The sequence below is a fragment of the Rhinolophus sinicus genome, chromosome 4, assembly GCF_057876585.1.
Source record: "Rhinolophus sinicus isolate RSI-liver-muscle chromosome 4, RSI-T2T, whole genome shotgun sequence".
Taxonomy (NCBI): Eukaryota; Metazoa; Chordata; class Mammalia; order Chiroptera; family Rhinolophidae; genus Rhinolophus; species Rhinolophus sinicus.
The window spans coordinates 42,461,491-42,480,248 of NC_142504.1; positions in this window are offsets into that span (position 1 = coordinate 42,461,491).

Sequence of the window (18,758 nt, forward strand, 5' to 3'; positions counted from 1 at the left end):
GACTAATGACCAAACATCTGGACCTAGTGACCCTTAAAATCCTCCAGCCATTGCTGTTCACAATTAAATACCATATGAACTAAAATGATATTTTGGCTTGACCAGGACAAATTAGTGTGGCAAAACTAAAGAAATAGCCTTGCCTTTATTCTTGCATATATCATAGCCTATAGAAATATTAACATTAAAAAAATGAAATGTTTTATGACTTGCATGTCTCATTATTATTATAAAACTAACAAAAGTAAAATGGATATTTTCAGAAGAAAATGAGTAACCATTCTGGTGGATTGATCATAGTGGATATGAAGAACATTTGTTTCAGAAGTTTTACCTCCCAGAATTTTGATTGAGCTGTGGGAAATGGGATTACTTCAGGTTAAATAATTGGCAAACCTCATTTCCAGAGTAATTAATTTTAACTGCAGACAGATAGCTAAAGGGAAGAGAAAGCAAATGTCATTGTCATCATAAGAATTATTCATTCAAGATGCATAATGTTGTCTTCTTACAGGTAGAAAGGCAAGAGAGGCAACAGAATAATAGTGGTCAACAACTATAAAATTGGAATTTCCAGATAGAAACACAAAAGAGAAAGTGAGTTACATGGACTCTCTGAGGTTGTGTAAATACCCACTGGAAGGGCCTCAATGAAAGCTCTGTTTGAACTCCACAAAGTTTGTCTGTTTTTCTCTCTTCTGGCCAAGAGAGGAGGTGGAGTGCTGCTGGGGAAAGGTTAGCAAAAGTGTGGAACGCAACCCCTGTTATTGAGTCCATGAGAGATGAAGCCTTCATGATTTGACTTTGATATTAAATTCAAATGCATCTCCTGTTGGATTAGGACAGACCTCTAACCAGGTGGTATAAAACTTTTAATCAACAAGAATTGATGACACAATCCACCAATCACATCAACATAGCTTCTACTGATGAACCCAAGCCTCCTATCTGAAATAAGAGCATAAAAATACATACAGAACACAAACTAGTAATAATCAGCCCTCATACTTCATGATAGTCTGAAGTGAATACAAGAGGTTTCACATAAGGAAGGAAAAGAATCATGGGAAATTCATATAAACTATATCTAAGGAAAATATTCGGATGTAACTACCCATTTTAAATATGAGAAAGGTGAAAAGAAATTCCCTGACTACTATGGAAAATAATGCCACCATGATTTTAAGAACATAAAATGCAACCCAAGGAAACCCCTTCTTGTAGAATTTACATAAGATACTGAAAAAGATTTTCTGAAAAATTACTTTCAAATCTGGAAGAAATGCTTAGCAACTTGAAATCAATGAAACAGAAAATGAATAAAGTATGAGATAATGAAACGACAGTGATATAATTTAGAGATTGTGGAACCAAGGAAGCAAATTGAAAATCAAAACCATGTCATTAAAGAATTAACAAATAAGTGACTATTAGGTAAGCATAAATATTCATATGTGAAAACTAAAATAATGACATAGAAAAGATAATGTCCTTAAAGTAAAGATGGTTTATAGTGGTTACAGAATTAACACTAAACATAGAAAACTAATATTCCTGAACTAGAGAATGAATCATTATGCAACAAATAGCAATCAAATATATATTAATAAAACAAGAATGGATTCTCAACGATAAATCTATAGAACCTCAGTAGAAGTAAGCAAGTAACTCAAAAAGTCTTATATCCCACAGAAAATCAAGCAGACAAACAAAATGATAGAGATGTATATAGTAATAATGTTGATCCAAATGTATGTATGAGTAAATACAATGGTACTAGAATAAAATTTCCCCTCAAGTTACTTTACATTTTCATAAAAATAGTATATTTTAGATGATATATTCCAAAATGTGGTATAGAATAAATAGTATCTGGCATGTGCACATGTGTGCATGCACACACATATACACATGCACACATACCACTGCATATAAAAAAAATAAACGAGATAGAGCTAAACTTGGGCTCACATGAAAAATTCAGAGCCTTACACATTAATGCTATTTAACTTGACACAAAATAAATCAAAAAGTTTTAAGTTAAACATTTAATAGAACAAGATAGAACTAGACCACAAAATAAACCCAAAGAAAGAATAATGAAGGATAAAATAAGAATTAATAGCAGTAACAAATGAGTCAAAAATAGAAAAAAGTAAAAATAAAGTGAACATCAATTTTTTAGATAAAATAATTTAAATAAAGAAATAAAAGTAGAAAACAGAATTACACAATTATAAAAAACAAGGAGTAAAAAAGCACAGGCACAGAGGTAATTTAAACAATTTTTAGTGTCTAGTTTGCAAAAGCATAGGTAAATAAGTGCAAAACCCTAAAATAAATGATTTCTACAATAAAAACCACCAAAGTCCATAAATAACTAAAAAAAACCCAAAAAACAAAAACAAAAAAAAACTATAAAAATAACAAAAAATGACCCTAAAGAGAGAAACATTCGATAAACCATGAACCACGAAAAGAATCATGAGTTAATACTCTTCCAAAGCGGCAGGCATAGACAATTTCCCAGGTAACATTTCTTTTTCAATCCCTGAAGGAACAGACAATGCTGATTTTATTTAGTGTGTTCCATAACACGGAGACAAGTCAGTAAGTCAGTATAACTCTGATCATAAATCCATATTCAAACAGATAGATTTTTTTTAATTTAAGGAATATTTATATATGACAGTGTCTTATATAATTTATCCTATTGTTCAATATCCTTTTTCAAATAACAGACTCACTTCTGAAGTATCCCTTAAGTTCATTTGACGTAACTTTTGACTTTAAGATACAGCAGTAATTCAGGAGCTCTAATTATTTTTCATGGCCCCTGCCATTTCTTCCCAACACAAGCTAGCTCAAATTTGTATAATATCAAAAGAAAAATGAAAAGTATCCAAGTGAGTACTCCATTCTTCTAGTCGTTTGTGTCTGGAGATTACACACACACACTCAACACACACACATATCAGTGTATATGAATATGTGAAATTGAGGATTATCAAATTAAAAAGTCAATAAATGGAATTAACAAATGCTTGTTCAATACTCATCCCTCCCTATCTGAATAGCTTACAATCTATAGGGAATCAACTGAAGAACATTTAAAAACAATGCATCCTCAAAAGGCATTTTTTAAGACAGAGATTATGAATTAAGAGAAATATCAAATTATCAGAAGATGTCAATATCTTTATTAAAAGGAAATTATGAATTTCCAAAATGTTAAATAACTGTCCTAAAGTAACTTTATTTTGACCAGGTAGTAAAATCACACATGCAGAATAGCACTGTGGTAAAAAAGAAAAAAAAAAGAAAGAAAAAATTGTTCATGAGAAATAATTTCCAGTTTTTGAAATGCAGTTGAATTTTCTCAATAAATGAGTTAAGCAGGCACCGTTTGTTGATAAGCGTCATATGGGAGAATGGAGTAGTTTGCCATAGTCAGAAAGTAAATCAATCATAGGTTTGAAAATAGAATCCACATGTGCAGACTTGCAGAGCTGGTTGAGCCACCAGCCAACACTCTCTCATCACACTGTATTAGCTCCGTTCCTGTCCAGGGGAAGATTGTTAATCGTGAGTCTGATTAGACCATGAAACCCAATCCCAAGGGAACTGACAAGAGACACCTTCTCGTGTGCCATTTAAAATAACTTTAGGTCCTGGAGGATATCATTTGGTGTTAAGAAGTAAATAAAGGGCGTGATTATCCTGAGGTACTATTTAGCTAAATCCATCCATTCTGAGTAAGCTACCCTAAGAATTTGTTAAGAGTCATAACCCATTACAACCCAGCATCATGGAGTACAATAACTTGAAAACAATTATTTTTACTTGGGAGATATTTGTTTGTTTTGGTAAAAGGGCACCAAATTGTTTGTATACTGAGACTACAGAAATGAATATATTTTATCTTGTACTCCTAGGCTATACTAAATTCATTTATTTTCTCATTCATTCATTTCTTATTTAATTAGTAAACAAACTGAGTACCCAATTTGTTCCAGGTGCTGTCATAGAATAAAAGAGGCAATTTCTACATCGCACTATAGTGACAGAGACAGATATGATGTATTAATGCAGACTCTTCAAGTTACAAAGGATGAAAACTCAACCTAAAGTATTAAGAGCTTAATGTCCATTAGCTAGGATAGCTAAAATACCGTGTTTCCCCTAGCCAGAAAATAAGACCTAGCCGGACCATCACCTCTAATGCGTCTTTTGGAGCAAAAATTAATATAAGATCTGGTATTATATTATGTTATATAAAAGACCCGCTATTATATTATATTTATTATATTATACCATATCATATCATATTATATTATTATATTATATGAACTGTTCTTATATTAAAATAAGACTGGGTCTTATATTAATTTTTGCTCCAAAAGATGCATTAAAGCTGATGGTCCGGCTAGGTCTTATTTTTGGGGAAACACGGTATCTAGGGGTACAAATGGCTTCAGCCAAAACTAAATCCAGGTGTTTAAATAATATTTTAGGGTTCATCTTCTTTTTCTTGATTTCTTGGCTGTTCTTTACTTTTTAATGGCTTCACTTTCAGACATGCTTCCAATAAATGGTTGCAAATATGACCTAAAAACTTACATGATGCGTAGCAATCATGATCTCAAAAAGGTAAAGAGACACCTTTTTTTTTTTCAAGTGTCCATATCAATTTCACATTGGAATCTGTGTTTTACCACTTGGATCATTGTTCTTTCTGAGTCGTTAATTGTGGCCAGTGGAATTTAGTATTATGATTCACTTTTATCTGGGCCATGTCTATTTTGCAAGCAGGAAGCTGGAGTCAGTTCCTCCTGAACCAGAGACTAAAATGCAGATAAATAATTTTCCAAAAATTATATAGAAAGATAAACTATGATGTCCATTATATATATTTTAACACATTTATTTATGTAAAAAAAGTGTTATTATAGAAATGGAGATGAACTTAATCTGAGCACATAGGAAGTGGTGTCCAATATTCTAGAGGGATGGGAAGAGTTAGAGGCTTAAAAGAGCAGGTAACTTTTGGCCTGAGTTTTAAAATCTATAGATGTTTAATTTTTGGACCAAAACAGTAAGACATGACAGCAAGAAGAAAGACTTTGTGTAAAGGTATAGAGACATTAAACAGCTTTGAAAGTTATTTATTATTAACTCATCAAGTGGTAAAACTCTAATCCACTGGCAGATCAATCACTATGTAACTATTCAATGAAAGTTTGTTGAGTGAATAAAAGTTGAAGAATTTTCAAATCAAATTGGGAAGAAGAATCAAGTGTGAAATTAGGGGGGAGACAGGATAAATGCTTTTCCTCTTTTGGATATGTGCCAAGTATGTTGATTTTTTTTTTTGCAAAATTAAAAGGTGAGTGCTTGGCAGAATTTGAGGTTTAATGACACTACTTTCACCGCTGAACAAGTTGCTAGAAGAAAATGTGGATAACATAAGCTAATCTCAACTAATTATACCTTTAGGATCTAGCAGGACATTTAGGTATAGTCTTCTGCTATAGAAAGATAACTAATTTTACATCTAAAATGCTAATGAAGTCTAGAAGCTGTTCAATGGTGCCAAACATTAATTTTCTTTTCCTACTGAGTTAACGTTTAGCCCAAATAGATTTTTTTCCACAATGTTCTGCAGTCTTTTGAATGTAGTTTCCTACTGTCTTTCTTCCCGTCATCTCCTCACCTTTTTCCTATTCTCTATCAAGTCTCCTAGTTCATGACTTGGTCCTTAGAAGAAATGTTCTTGGAATAATGGAGTCTTCCAGGCAATACTCCTTGAAGGCAGGTCACAGTGCTTTACTTTTCATTGCTGGAACAGATTTTAAATATTTCATGTTTCTAATTGGAGTATCACTAAAGCTAAATAAATACTTCCTTTGCTAGTATTGCCCTCCTCTTACCAAAAATATTCTTTGACCTAATCTGATTTTACCACCATGAATGAGGAAGAGAAGAAACAAAAATGAGAAGGGGGGGCTTCCTGAACTTCTGCATTTCAAGATTAAGAAATTTATGTTTTCAAAGAAACCCTAAGGTGAATTAAGAACACATTTCCTTCAGTATTTATTAGCCATTTTCTACTCCATCACAGGTATGTATCTCTTCCTAATAAAAATTATCATGTGTTATTATTTAATCTCCGTTTAAAAAACAAATTATTTAAAAACTCTCTTCTAATATTAGACATTTTTTCAATATTCTACTAAAATTAACGTGCACTTGTTAATATAATTGAAATATTTTCTCATTGAGACTGTGAGTAGAGTGAGGAAATGGACTGAAATACATACATAAACACATACACACATACATACATACATACATACATACATACATAAAATGTCTGACTCCTTTGTTTGGACCAGGTAAATGTACTGTGAAACAATCAGATACCTCAATTCTCAAGACAGGCTATACATGGAGAGAAAGAGAAATAGTGAGAGACTTACATAAGTGTTTGGAATTAACAGTGTCCTTATTGAGTTGAAATATAAAGCCAATGTGCAAAGCAATATGCCTCGTGGTTATGGCATTGGGATTTAAATTAACCCCAAATATATTTGATTTCCCATTTCTCCATTTTACTAGTTTTACTTTGGGCAAATCAGTTAACTCTCTGAAATGCATTTCTTTTGTCAGTTAAATAGTAATAAACTATCAGGGCAATTGTGAAAACTAAGTAAGAAAATCTATGTAAACTACATTGCATTAGATCATGTACATAATAAATAGGTGCTTCATGAATATAACTATTATCTGAGAAATCTGCCTTCGAGGAAACAGAATAGATCCCAGTTTATAATGAAAGATAGTTTGGGGAATATAATCAATAATATTGTAAAAATTTTGTAGGGTGTCAGATGGGTACTTGTCTTGTTAGGGAGGCCACTTCATGGACAGTGTAGATACCTGACCACTGCGCTGTATACCTGAAACTGAAGTTGAATAATAATGAATGTCAACTATAATTTATATATATGTATATATGTATATATATATATACATATATATGTATATATATGTATGTATATGTATATATATGTGTGTGTGTATATATATGTATATACATACATATATATATATATATATATATGGTCACAGGATGTAGAGTACAGCATAGGGAATAGAGTCAATGGAGTTATAACAGCTATATACGATGTCAGAGGGGTAGTAGACTGGGGGAGGGTGGTTATCACTTTGTGAGGGATGTAAATGTCTAACTATTACATTGTTTTGTACACTTAAAACTAAAAACAAACAAACAAACAAACAAAAAAAAAACGAAGAACAAAAACCTCATAAACATAGACAATAGTTTAGTGGCTACCAGAGGGTAAGGGGGGAGGACGATGGTAGAGGAGGGTAAATGAGATCAAATATATGGTGATGGAAGGAGAACTGACTCTGGGTGGTGAGCACACAGTGTGATATATAGCTGATGTATTACAGAATTGTACACTTGAAACCTATGTAACTTTACTAACCATTGTCACCTCAATAAACTTTAATTAAAAAAATAAATCAAATGAAGGTAACAGCATATGTAAATACAGAAGGTATGTTTTACGCAAGCAGTTACTCTCTTAGATGTTTGGAGAAGGAACTTCACTGGCACTGCTCATTCAACTATGTCCAGCAGAGAGGAGATAAGGATATGAATTGTTTACTCAGGAGGCTGTTATGTTTGATGTGGAGATAAACACATTTGATTGTCCTAGAACAATCCCAGCACACATTGAATAATCTGTGTCATTCCCAAACACAAATGGGTGTCCAGAGACTAGGCTGAGGTGCTTTTAAAATACAACTTCCATGCCGTCCTCGATACCTCCAGAATATGGCTCAGTCACCCATATTTTAACAAGCTCCCTAACTCATCCACAGATGCATCCTAGCTCACAGGAGATTGGTCCTCTTTGCGCTGGTCTTATACTTCTCACTTCCAATTATGGTTTCGTTCCCCATGCTAGTCTCCTACAGAAAGAAAATGAGCTGATCATGTGGGCAATGTTGTCAGTTTCCAGTACAACTGTCTTTCTTGTAAATTGATAAACGCCTGGCTTATTTCTGGTTTATCCAGAGTTTATTGTGAGCTAGATAAATATATTTGCTATAGACCACTTTTGGTGTATTTACCAAATAAAGTTTCTACTCTTCCCATTATGAATAAGTCCCTTAGGGTACTGTCAAATTGTGAAGCCTCTGAGTAAGTCATACCCTGGCAGAACCCAGTCTCACCAGAGCTGCCTTCTTTCCAAAGATCAACAGTGCTGGTCCCAGTGACGCTATGTCCTCTGTTTGCATACACATGTTGTGCTTTTAGCTGGTGGTGGCAGTCCCCAAACATTACAGTCTACAAGGCTGACCCACTCATCCAGTGGCTGATTGCCTTCACCAAATATTGTTAGGGAGTTACAGAAATGAAAGCTCTTGGATATTCAGGATTGTCTGTCTGCTCTTTATCCCTGAGGTAGTCTTTGTGTGATGCCAGAGCAGTTCTCTGAGAAGTAGAACTTTGTTCCACAGGGTAAGCTTTACTGGATCAGGTCTTAGTGATCGGCTTAGAGCCTCCAAATATGAGTCGCCTTACTTAGGAGAAAAAGAGGAATTGTTCTTGTTCAACAAGGGACTCAAGACCATTAAATAATACTTAAAAATAATCCTGCTGCATCAGCAGGCAGTCCCTGTGTTGTCAGCGGAGGCTTTGGATGGACCACATGATTATACAGACCAGTGGGGTAAGTTCAGTGTCTTTCCCTGACTACTGTAAGCAAATCTCATGGTCTATCTTCACTCTTGAATCCCTAAGACACTAGGTTTATTCTGAGGACGGTATTACCTGCTTCTCTTTTCATCTGGAAAAGACCATTGTTCTGGTGTTTAATTAAAACCAGACTCTTTCAGCATAGCAAAATCAACTCCAGAAAATACCAACACATAAAGATTATACCATTGTAAATATATATTTTTGTCATAAACCCTTGCGAAGTTCCCTAAATGAATTTCATTATTTCTGGTGTGACAACATATTAAGCTAAATTTAGCCCATCCAGTGCTTATTTTTGAAGAGTGAAGTTTCAGCCCTGTGTTGTCTCATTCCAGTTATAGAAGAAACTATTTTTTAAAGGCCTAAGAAGGCCTCTTTCATGAGCATGTAAGGTGCCCGCCGGCAGGCTGCCAATAATCCCAAAGACCCATAGCAAGCTAGGCTTCTAAAATTTCTTTTCCCTTTAAAACTTGCTCTAATGTTCAGTCTAATATATTTTGGGAAGTGTCCCAAACAGAATGACTTTCCCTTGGATCTGTGCTCTTCGAAGTGAGACCTGAGTGGAGGTTGTTATAAACCAGCTGATAGGAAACTGAGACGATGCCTCCTCCCCACTGTGCCGTTAAGTGCAGAGAGTAAAGCTTGTCCCTGCTGCACCATCTTGAGGGTGGGCCGTGTGAGGCGTGACTGCTGGAGTAAGATACAGGAGGTCCAAAGTGAAAATTAGTCTAACTCTATGGCTTTTATAGTTGATGGACATCCAGATTGTATGTGTAAACTGGTTTCATTAAGAAGAAAATAAACAGGCTTTCAGAACAGTGCTATTGCATGTTTTAGCCCTAAGAAGGATAGGGTGGTGTGTGTGTGTGTGTGTGTGTGTGTGTGTGTGTGTGTGTGTGTGTGTGGTGTGCTCACATGCTCAGGCCCTTAACCTCCCATTGTTCCCAGGCCAATGCCAAGCACAGGAAGGGTGTAAAGATGATACCATTATAATAGTTTTATTAGGTCACATGTTCAGTCTTCGCATGGGCTGCCTGGGTGACTGCTTCAAACAAGCACTGAGAAAGGCATTGTTAGCTCTATTTCACAGATAAGGCAGAGGGAAATGAAATGACTTGCCCTAGAAGCTGAGCTGAGAATTGACTAACTCTGTCCAACTCCAGTGTTTACGTACTTTCTCTATCTCTAAACATATTAAAGATCAAGCCTCTGAAATTAATAAATACTTTATAAAGAGAATTCTATGTGCCAAACTCTGAAATACAGGAAATTTAATCTTTTCCCTTCAAGGTTGTTGATACCAGAGAATATAGTAGGATGTTTGCAGACAATTTGTAAATATCTTTATGATAGAAATCACAACACAAAACATGATTGTTTCCCTTAGAATGTGAATAGGGAAAAAAAAATATTATTAATTTTCAGATAAATAAACATCCAATTATATATTTTATTGATTAAATATGGAAATGCCCTTAGGAAGGTCATAGGTTTACCAAATTGAGGCAACATTTTTTAAAATGGAAAATATATTATATCACTCGATTATTAAAATATTTATATTTAAATTTCAATTGAATGTGATTCATATTACAATTCTTCTATGCATAAAATGAACTTAGTACCCAAATGTATTAATATATGGTGAAAGAAAAGAGATATGTATATAACATGCAAGCTGTAAATCTCTAAAATTATTTCCAGTATTGAATTATTTTTATTATAATTACATTTTATTTATATTTTTAATCACCATCATTCTAATAATCAGCAAAAATTAAACTTACATTAAAAATTATATTTACAAGTTCACTTGCAACAACATTATGACCTACCATCTAGTTGTTTTCTATTATACCCACAAAAGCAGGCACCTGGGTGTTTCCCAGTGCTTCTGTTACCCTGATGCTGCCTTGGTGATGGGACTAAAATGTTACTTAAATGTGAAGCAAGGGGCAACTAGGAAGGGAAAAGTTCAGCCTGTGACAAGGTGACAGTGGATCAGGCCCAGCAGGTTTTACTGCCTTTATCTTCCAAGTACATGGAGGTGTCTATCAACTTGTTTGAGGTTGGAGACATCTGTTAACTCTATTTTTATCGAACTTGTTTTTTTGTCTGAAAATACAACCTTTCTCTCTATTCAAAAAAAAAAAAAAACTTTATAAAATCAAGAGATTCTGAATTTAATAATATTTAATTCACAGTGTGGCTTGATTTTTTTTTTTTTTTTTAATTGGGGAAGGGGATCAGGACTTTATTGGGGAACAGTGTGTACTTCCAGGACTTTTTTCCAAGTCAAGTTGTCCTTTCAATCTTAGTTGTGGAGGGTGCTGTTCAGCTTCAAGTTGTTGTCCTTTCAGTCTTAGTTGTGGAGGGTGCAGCTCAGCTCCAGGTCCAGTTGCCGTTGTTAGTTGCAGGGGGCACAGCCCACCATCCCTTGCGGGAGTCGAAACCAGCAACCTGGTGGTGGAGGGCACAGCTCAGCTCCAGGTCCAATTGCCGTTGTTAGTTGCAGGGGGCACAGCCCACCATCCCTTGCGGGAGTCGAAACCAGCAACCTTGTGGTTGAGAGGACACACTCCAACCAACTGAGCCATTCGGGAGCTCAGCGGCAGCTCAGTTCAAGGTGCTGTGTTCAATCTTAGTTGCAGAGGGCGCTGCCCACCATCCCTTGCGGGACTCAAGAAATTGAACTGGCAACCTTGTGGTTGAGAGCCCACTGGCCCATGTGGGAATCAAACCGACAGCCTTCGGAGTCAGGAGCATGGAGCTCTAATCGCCTGAGTCACCAGGCCAGCCCTTGATTTTTTAATTTCATTAAGAATTTCATTATTTGAATCTACTACTGAAGTCATACCATATTACAAAACATTTGTGATTCTCTCTTTCAAAAGTAGAATATAGAATTTTAAAATTATCGTCTAATAATGGTAGTTAGTAAATGCTTTAAGTATATTACCTAATTTAAAGGTCACAAAAGCCCAGTAAGATAAATATTATTATCCCAAGATTACATTGAGATAACTGAATTTCAGAGATGATGATACATACTTAAAAAGACTGAAATCAACATGATTTGCCCAAGGCTGCTGAGGCCGAGTTGGGACAAGAATAATCTTTTTTCTTTTCTTTTTCTTTTTTTTTTTTTTTTTTGGCTCAATGCTTCCCTTCATACAGAATTGTAGAGACGATCTAAAATATTAAATTAAAAAGAAACATGAAATCAGAAAATCTGGCCTACAGATTAAAAACTATAATAAACACATCATGAACAGAACAATGTAAAATAAAAATTTCCAAGGCTTAAGTGCTAAGTCGTCTTTGAAAATGCATCATATATAATGAAAGACAAGGAAAAGGACAAAAAATTTTCACATTTTTAGTGACATCAATTTCTTTTATAATAGTGACTTTAGAGATCAAGAAGGTCATTGCTGTGGTCCTACAAGAGGGCAAAGGGCAGGAAACTGTTGCATTTCGACTGTTTCATCTCTTTGTGTCCTTCTAGATGTTGATAGATGATGATAAATAAGACTGTCCCCTGACTCTAGCCTTGTGGCATCATCTTCAAAACTTTGGACCTGAAGATTATGAAACTAGGACTCCAGATAGAAAATAGGGGAGACACAGAAGGATTCAGGTATCACAGATTAGGGGCTGAGAAATATGAGTGGAATGTTAGAGTAATGAAGTAAAAAGAATGCTTGGCTGAGGATTGAAAAGGACTTAAGCTTGTTCTCTCCTTTCCCCATGATTTACTCTCCTCAGTTTTATTCTATGCCTCACCCTTCTCTTTCCATTCCACTTTGTTTCTATTGCAGCAGAAGAACTATGGAATATTATGGTTGCTAACAGCCAGATGGTATCTGGGGAACAGGGTACCCTCTTTTCAGTGCTTTCCCCTCCTTACACACATGTCAGTGTAGCTATGTTCCACTGCTCCCCACAGGCCTTTGGGATAGGAGAAGCAGAGTGGTGGGCAGATGGTGGTGAGTTGCAGTAGACTTGTTAGACATCAGTTGGATTATGTTACCCATCAGTTGAGTAAGGTGAGTGATATATTCCACAATAACCCAGAAGATAAGCTCCATAACTGGCTAGTTGAAGTAGCTATCTAACAAAGTAACAGGCCCCCAAAGTACCAGATGTAGACGTGTACATTAGTCAGAAATTGCCATATATAGTTATATATCTTATATCACTAAGAGATAATACAAAATCCAAACACAAAAAAATATATTTTAGGCCGGCCCGGTGGCTCAGGTGGTTAGAGCTCCATGCTCCTAAATCAGAAGGCTGCCGGTTCGACTCCCACATGGGCCAGTGGGCTCTCAACCACAAGGTTGCCGATTCAATTCCTTGAGTCCTGCAAGGGATGGTGGGCTCCGCCCCCTGCAACTAAGATTGAACACGGCACCTTGAGCTGAGCTGCTTCCCGGATGGCTCAGTTGGTTGGAGCACAGGCTCTGAACCACAAGGTTGCCAGTTCAATTCCCCGAGTCCCGCAAGGGGATGGTGGGCAGCGCCCCCTGCAACTAAGATTGAACACAGCACCTTGACCTGAGCTGCCGCTGAGCTCCTGGATGGATCAGTTGGTTGGAGTGCGTCCTCTCAACCACAAGGTTGCTGGTTCGACTCCCGCAAGGGATGGTGGGCTGTGCCCCCTGCAACTAGAAAACGGCAACTGGACCTGGAGCTGAGCTGTGCCCTCCACAACTAAGATTGAAAGAACAACTTGACTTGGAAAGAAGGCCTGGAAGTACACACTGTTCCCCAATAAAGTCCTGTTCCCCTTCCCCAATAATTCTTAAAAAAAAAAAAAAGAAGAAGAAAAAAAAAAAAAATATATATATATATATATATATATATATATATATATATATATATAACTTATTGACTAACCAGGCATTTTAAAAATAAGTATAAAACATAATTAGAATGAAAACATTTAGATACTGTCTTCTGAGTTAGGAAAGGCCAAGATTATTATCTCCAGCTTACTGATGAACAAAGTGGCTGAGGCAGTTATCTGGGATTACTGAATATTAAGTTTGAATAAATTAGATTTCTTAACATGATGTTTTATTTTTACTTATATTAAAATTGAGATCAGTTTCGATTTCCCAGTTTCCTGTTTATTAATTTGTCTGGCACTCATCCAAGTGTCGTAGAGACATGGAAACTCTTATCTCAAAAGATATGTACATGTATATCTTGGACCTTGCAGCGTACTCCTGAGTCATATTTCCAACTGCTTGTGAGGTATTGCCACTGAACTGTTTTGCCACTACATTCAATTTATCAAATCCTAACTGCATCCTGTCTCAAACAGATACTATTATTCTTCTAGTCATTGGAAAGAGACTAGAAGTTTGGAGACATCTTTTACTCATTCTGCTCCTTCATCGTCTAATTATGAACTGGTCCCCAAAGTTATCATCCCTTCATCTTTACCTCCCCTGCTTGATTCCCACAGCTACCTCACTATTCGAGGCTTTCATCACCTCAGACTTAAATTACTGAAAGAGCCTTCAGATGACTCCCTTGCCTGCACTCCATCATCTGCTGCTCTGGCCCCAGATCAGTGGCTCGTCTATATTCAGAGCCACTAGCTAGTCAAAACACTTATTCTGGGAATCTGAGGCTTTCTAATTTAAGTCCTTTTTTCTAGGATTGTCTAACATTTATTCTCAACTCAAGGGAGGCCATTTTCCATCTACCCTTCTACACAAGTCACCTTATTTCTGCTCCAAAACTTTGTTTCGGATAATTTTCTCTTCCTTCCTTTCTACCCATCTTCTTTTTATTCAAACTGTAGTCATACTTAAAGGCTCAACTCAGAATCAATGTCCCCCATTTTCTATGATTAAGGACGCTTATGATTTCTCTATTTCCTGAATTCATATGATTTCTACCTGTATCATATACTCTGGTCTTTCTTTGTGCTCTAATGGATATGGTGTGTTTATCTTACCAAAGAGATTACAAATACTGTGTAGAACTAATTGCACTTGTGCCTTTCACAGCATAAAAACAGTGAAGGCACATAAAAGTGTTATTCTACTAATTGACTGACTGATTCATTAAACATACATTATTATTTTTTATCACCAGATAGGAAAAGCTGACAAGATAGCCCTCAATATCAAATCTCAAGGAGGTTATAACTTCTTTAGATTTTACAAGTCTAATAATTTTGGCTTTTTTATGTACTTATCCTGAGCCAAATATTCTGAATATTCTGTTGACAAAGAAAGTATCAGATTAGGAAACATCCTTTCTTTCAAAGACCAGAGATTTACACACAGAATTACAGAAATTATATACTGTTTCAAAATATATTGAAATTCTATGCCTGTGCTTCATCTTCTTTCTAATTGTCTTACCCAAATTGAAATATCAAAATGGGTGAGTATCTGAGTACATACACATGCCTGAATTTATGTGTTTTTTGTTTTTGTTTTTTCCATGTCAGCAGTATAATTAATTGCACAAACCAAAAAACTAGAAGATGCATAGCTCCCAGTTAATTATCCTTGGATTTAATAGAAACACATCTAATTCAAGTTTTGCTGTTCCTACCACTTATTCAAAATCTTTGCGAGGAAAGGCCGAAAAGAAATAAGTTGTTCTGGTAAAATGAAACTGTGCATAAAACCCCCAGCAGTTCAAAACTTGGCTTTCTGGACTTTTTCACGAATTACAACTGCAAGTTTAACAGCCAGCTTTGGGGACTTCAATGCACCAGGTAGGGGATATTGTTCCACAGAATAATTGCTCTCCTGGGAAAAGGCATTTCGGTGACTTTCATGTTCTAAGGCAGCACGAGCCAATGGATCATTAATCATCAGTGAGTGTCACTGAAGAGTTTAAATATAAAGAAAAAGGTCCAATGACATTAAATATCACAGGGGAAAAAAGAATTGTGCAAACGTTCATGATAATCTGACTTATTGACACTAAAGTTTCATGTCTATATATATTTGCAAATATCAGTTTAAAAGAAATCTGATAAAAGAAACCTAAAGACCAATTCATGACTCTGAATAAAAATATTTGTCTTAACAGCTGATTCTTTTGGGGTATGTGTAGGAGAACAGCAGAATAGATGGAAATGGGACAAGGCTTTAATATTCTGAAATAAAAATATATTCTCTATCTTTGATTTGGTTATTTTTTTAAAGTTCTGTTTTTTTATTTATACATCTATTTAAGCATAAGAGAAGCAACTTGTGATAATGGGAACTACGTAGCAAAAATTAAAGTGAGGTAAAAATTAAAATATGGTAAAGATGTTCTGATAGTAGAAAAAGAAGACATTCCCCCCAGAAAAAATTCTAGCTTAAAGATAGATACCATAGTTATATTTCTATTCCTAAACTTCCTAGCTGGTAAGCAAAAAGTAAAACAGAATAAACTATCTCATGGGAAGCACAATAGAATATCAGGAAAACAAATTTTCTCTTAGCACTAATTTTCAGGAATTTATCTCTTAAGTGACATTGTACAGTGTTGATTCAGTGAGTCGTCAGTTTCTGGCAGCAGAAACCACCTCTGGGTAACCTGAGGACATTTATTGAAAAGATATTGAGGGAGCTCCCAGAATCAAAGGGAAGATGGGAAAGCCAGGCTTGGATGCAAGAGGAACCAGGCTTTTTAGAAGCTCTGTTCCTGGAACAGGCTGACAGCCTCTCCCAGACCTTAGCCCTTCAGTAAGTCCCACTTTCTTGCTGTCCCTGTATCTATTGTTATAACAAGGCGACTTGTGTCTCAGTAGCAGAAGGAATTTGACATTTTCTCTCAGACAGTATCACTCTAATAAATCAGTCCAGCTTTTCCATAGTCTTAGCTTTTATAACTTGTGACAGTCACTTGATATCTAGAACTGCTTTCCTTCTCTTGCCATCATGGTCTACCCCCATCCCTTCCCACTATGTCAATGGCTAGTAGACATTGCCAGATCCAGATAAGTGAAGTTCAGCAAATTATTCTGAGGGGAGAGGGAATATTGAACTAAATGAGAGTGAAATTTAATGATCTAATGAAACTACATGTCATTGCACCCATAGACAGAAATTTTCAGGAGAAAGTGAAACTTTTAAATGAGAATCAAAATCTTCTTTCTCCCTCACCTCTACTTGTTGACCAGAGTACAGGGAAAAGGAGAAGGAAAGAGGAGAAAGTAAACCTATCACCTTCAGGGAAAGAGATATAAAGAACCACTCCTAAAAAGCAAAACATATGTTGGATATTTTAAAAAATGGTTCCATATCTGTAAGATGCTCAGTATTTAAAGTCTTATCAGAGAATAACTGGGTGAGCTTGGGTGGCACACAAACCCATACAATTACCATATGGGGCAGTGAGGGGAGGGCTCTGATGTAGGGAACTTCCTGGGATGTCACTGGCTTCCCTAGTAGGACAGTAGGCATCTGAGTTTACAGTCTCACCAAGGCCACACAAAGTAGGAGTGGCAATTTCCCAAAAGAAAATCAGTGTTCTCTCAAATGAAAGAAAAGAGATTGCTGGGGTATATATATATATATATATATATATATATATATATATATATATATATATATACCTCCCACAAGTCTATAAGTCTATTAATGATTTGGGGTATTCATTGTACAATAAATCCATTCAAGTGACAATAGTTATATGGTAAGATTTTTTAATTTATTATTTTTTTATTTGAAAATTCACTTGTGGAAACGTGTACTGAGAGAATAAACCAGGAAATATGGCCTTTATATGCAATGATGTCCATAACAGCATAGCATATCATATCATATATAAAAGTATATACATGTATTACATATATGACATATATGTATATGTCATATATGTAATATATCAGACATATATAATTTCAGACATATATAAATTATATATGTCAGATATATACATATCTGACATATATAATTTATAAAATCAGATATTATTGCCTTACAAATTTAAATTGTATGTGTCACACACATTGAAGTGTTATAGTGAATGTGAATTTTTATTATTTTGAGCACCTTTTGAGAAAGGATTTCTTACTACTGGGAAGATCGCACTTTGGGATTATTTATTTATTCTTCTATGCAATTTATTGTTTCAGGTCTTATGTTTAGGTCTTTGAATATGAAATGGGTGAGAAAGAGACAGGTTAAGTGAGACTTGATTTTACTAATTGTTCTCATCATTTTCTGCCTTCTCCACACATTCCCAGCTCTCCTCAATGCATCGGTTCTTTCTATAGTTAAAAAATATTCATGATGAGGTACCAGCATATGCTAGCATGGGGACACACAGGGGTTAATATTTTTCATGTCCACAATAAACACTGAAGTCTCTTATCTTGAAGTTCCCTTGGTATTTTCTATGCCTAGACCACCTTACTTATAATGTGGCTTTCCTTTAGCTACTCAAACATTTCTCCCACTAAATCAGTCTTAACCTTTTCTATTGCTTAATTCTCAAAATAAATCATTTGTTAAATCTTGATGAAAAAAATAACAGGATCATCATAGAATATGGATTTTTCTGGGAAAATATTTTATATAGATAAATCCTGCTACACATGGAGAGGATAAAGAGGGGTCTGTTTTCATTTTTACCTTGGAGTGACCCTAACTTGAGAGGTGATTGTATCAGTATTACATTTAATTAGAAATTTGTTCCATGGAGAAATTAAATGTCCGAAGAACAAGCTTTACGTCCCTGCAGGGAGGGGAAAGCTCCTTGCCTGAGCACTTTAAGGCAAAGCCCTGTCTGTATACACAGGTATGCCAAGAACATCTTTAATTGCCTCACCTTCAAAAGATGACTAGACAGTTGCAGAGAAGAAACACCTTCAAAATAAGAGAACAAGGTAAATATTAATAAGAATAAAATTGACCTAAGAAGAAAGAGTGGACTTACAATGAGGAACAACCACATAACTTGTGGAGCATGGTGTAACAACAACAAAAAA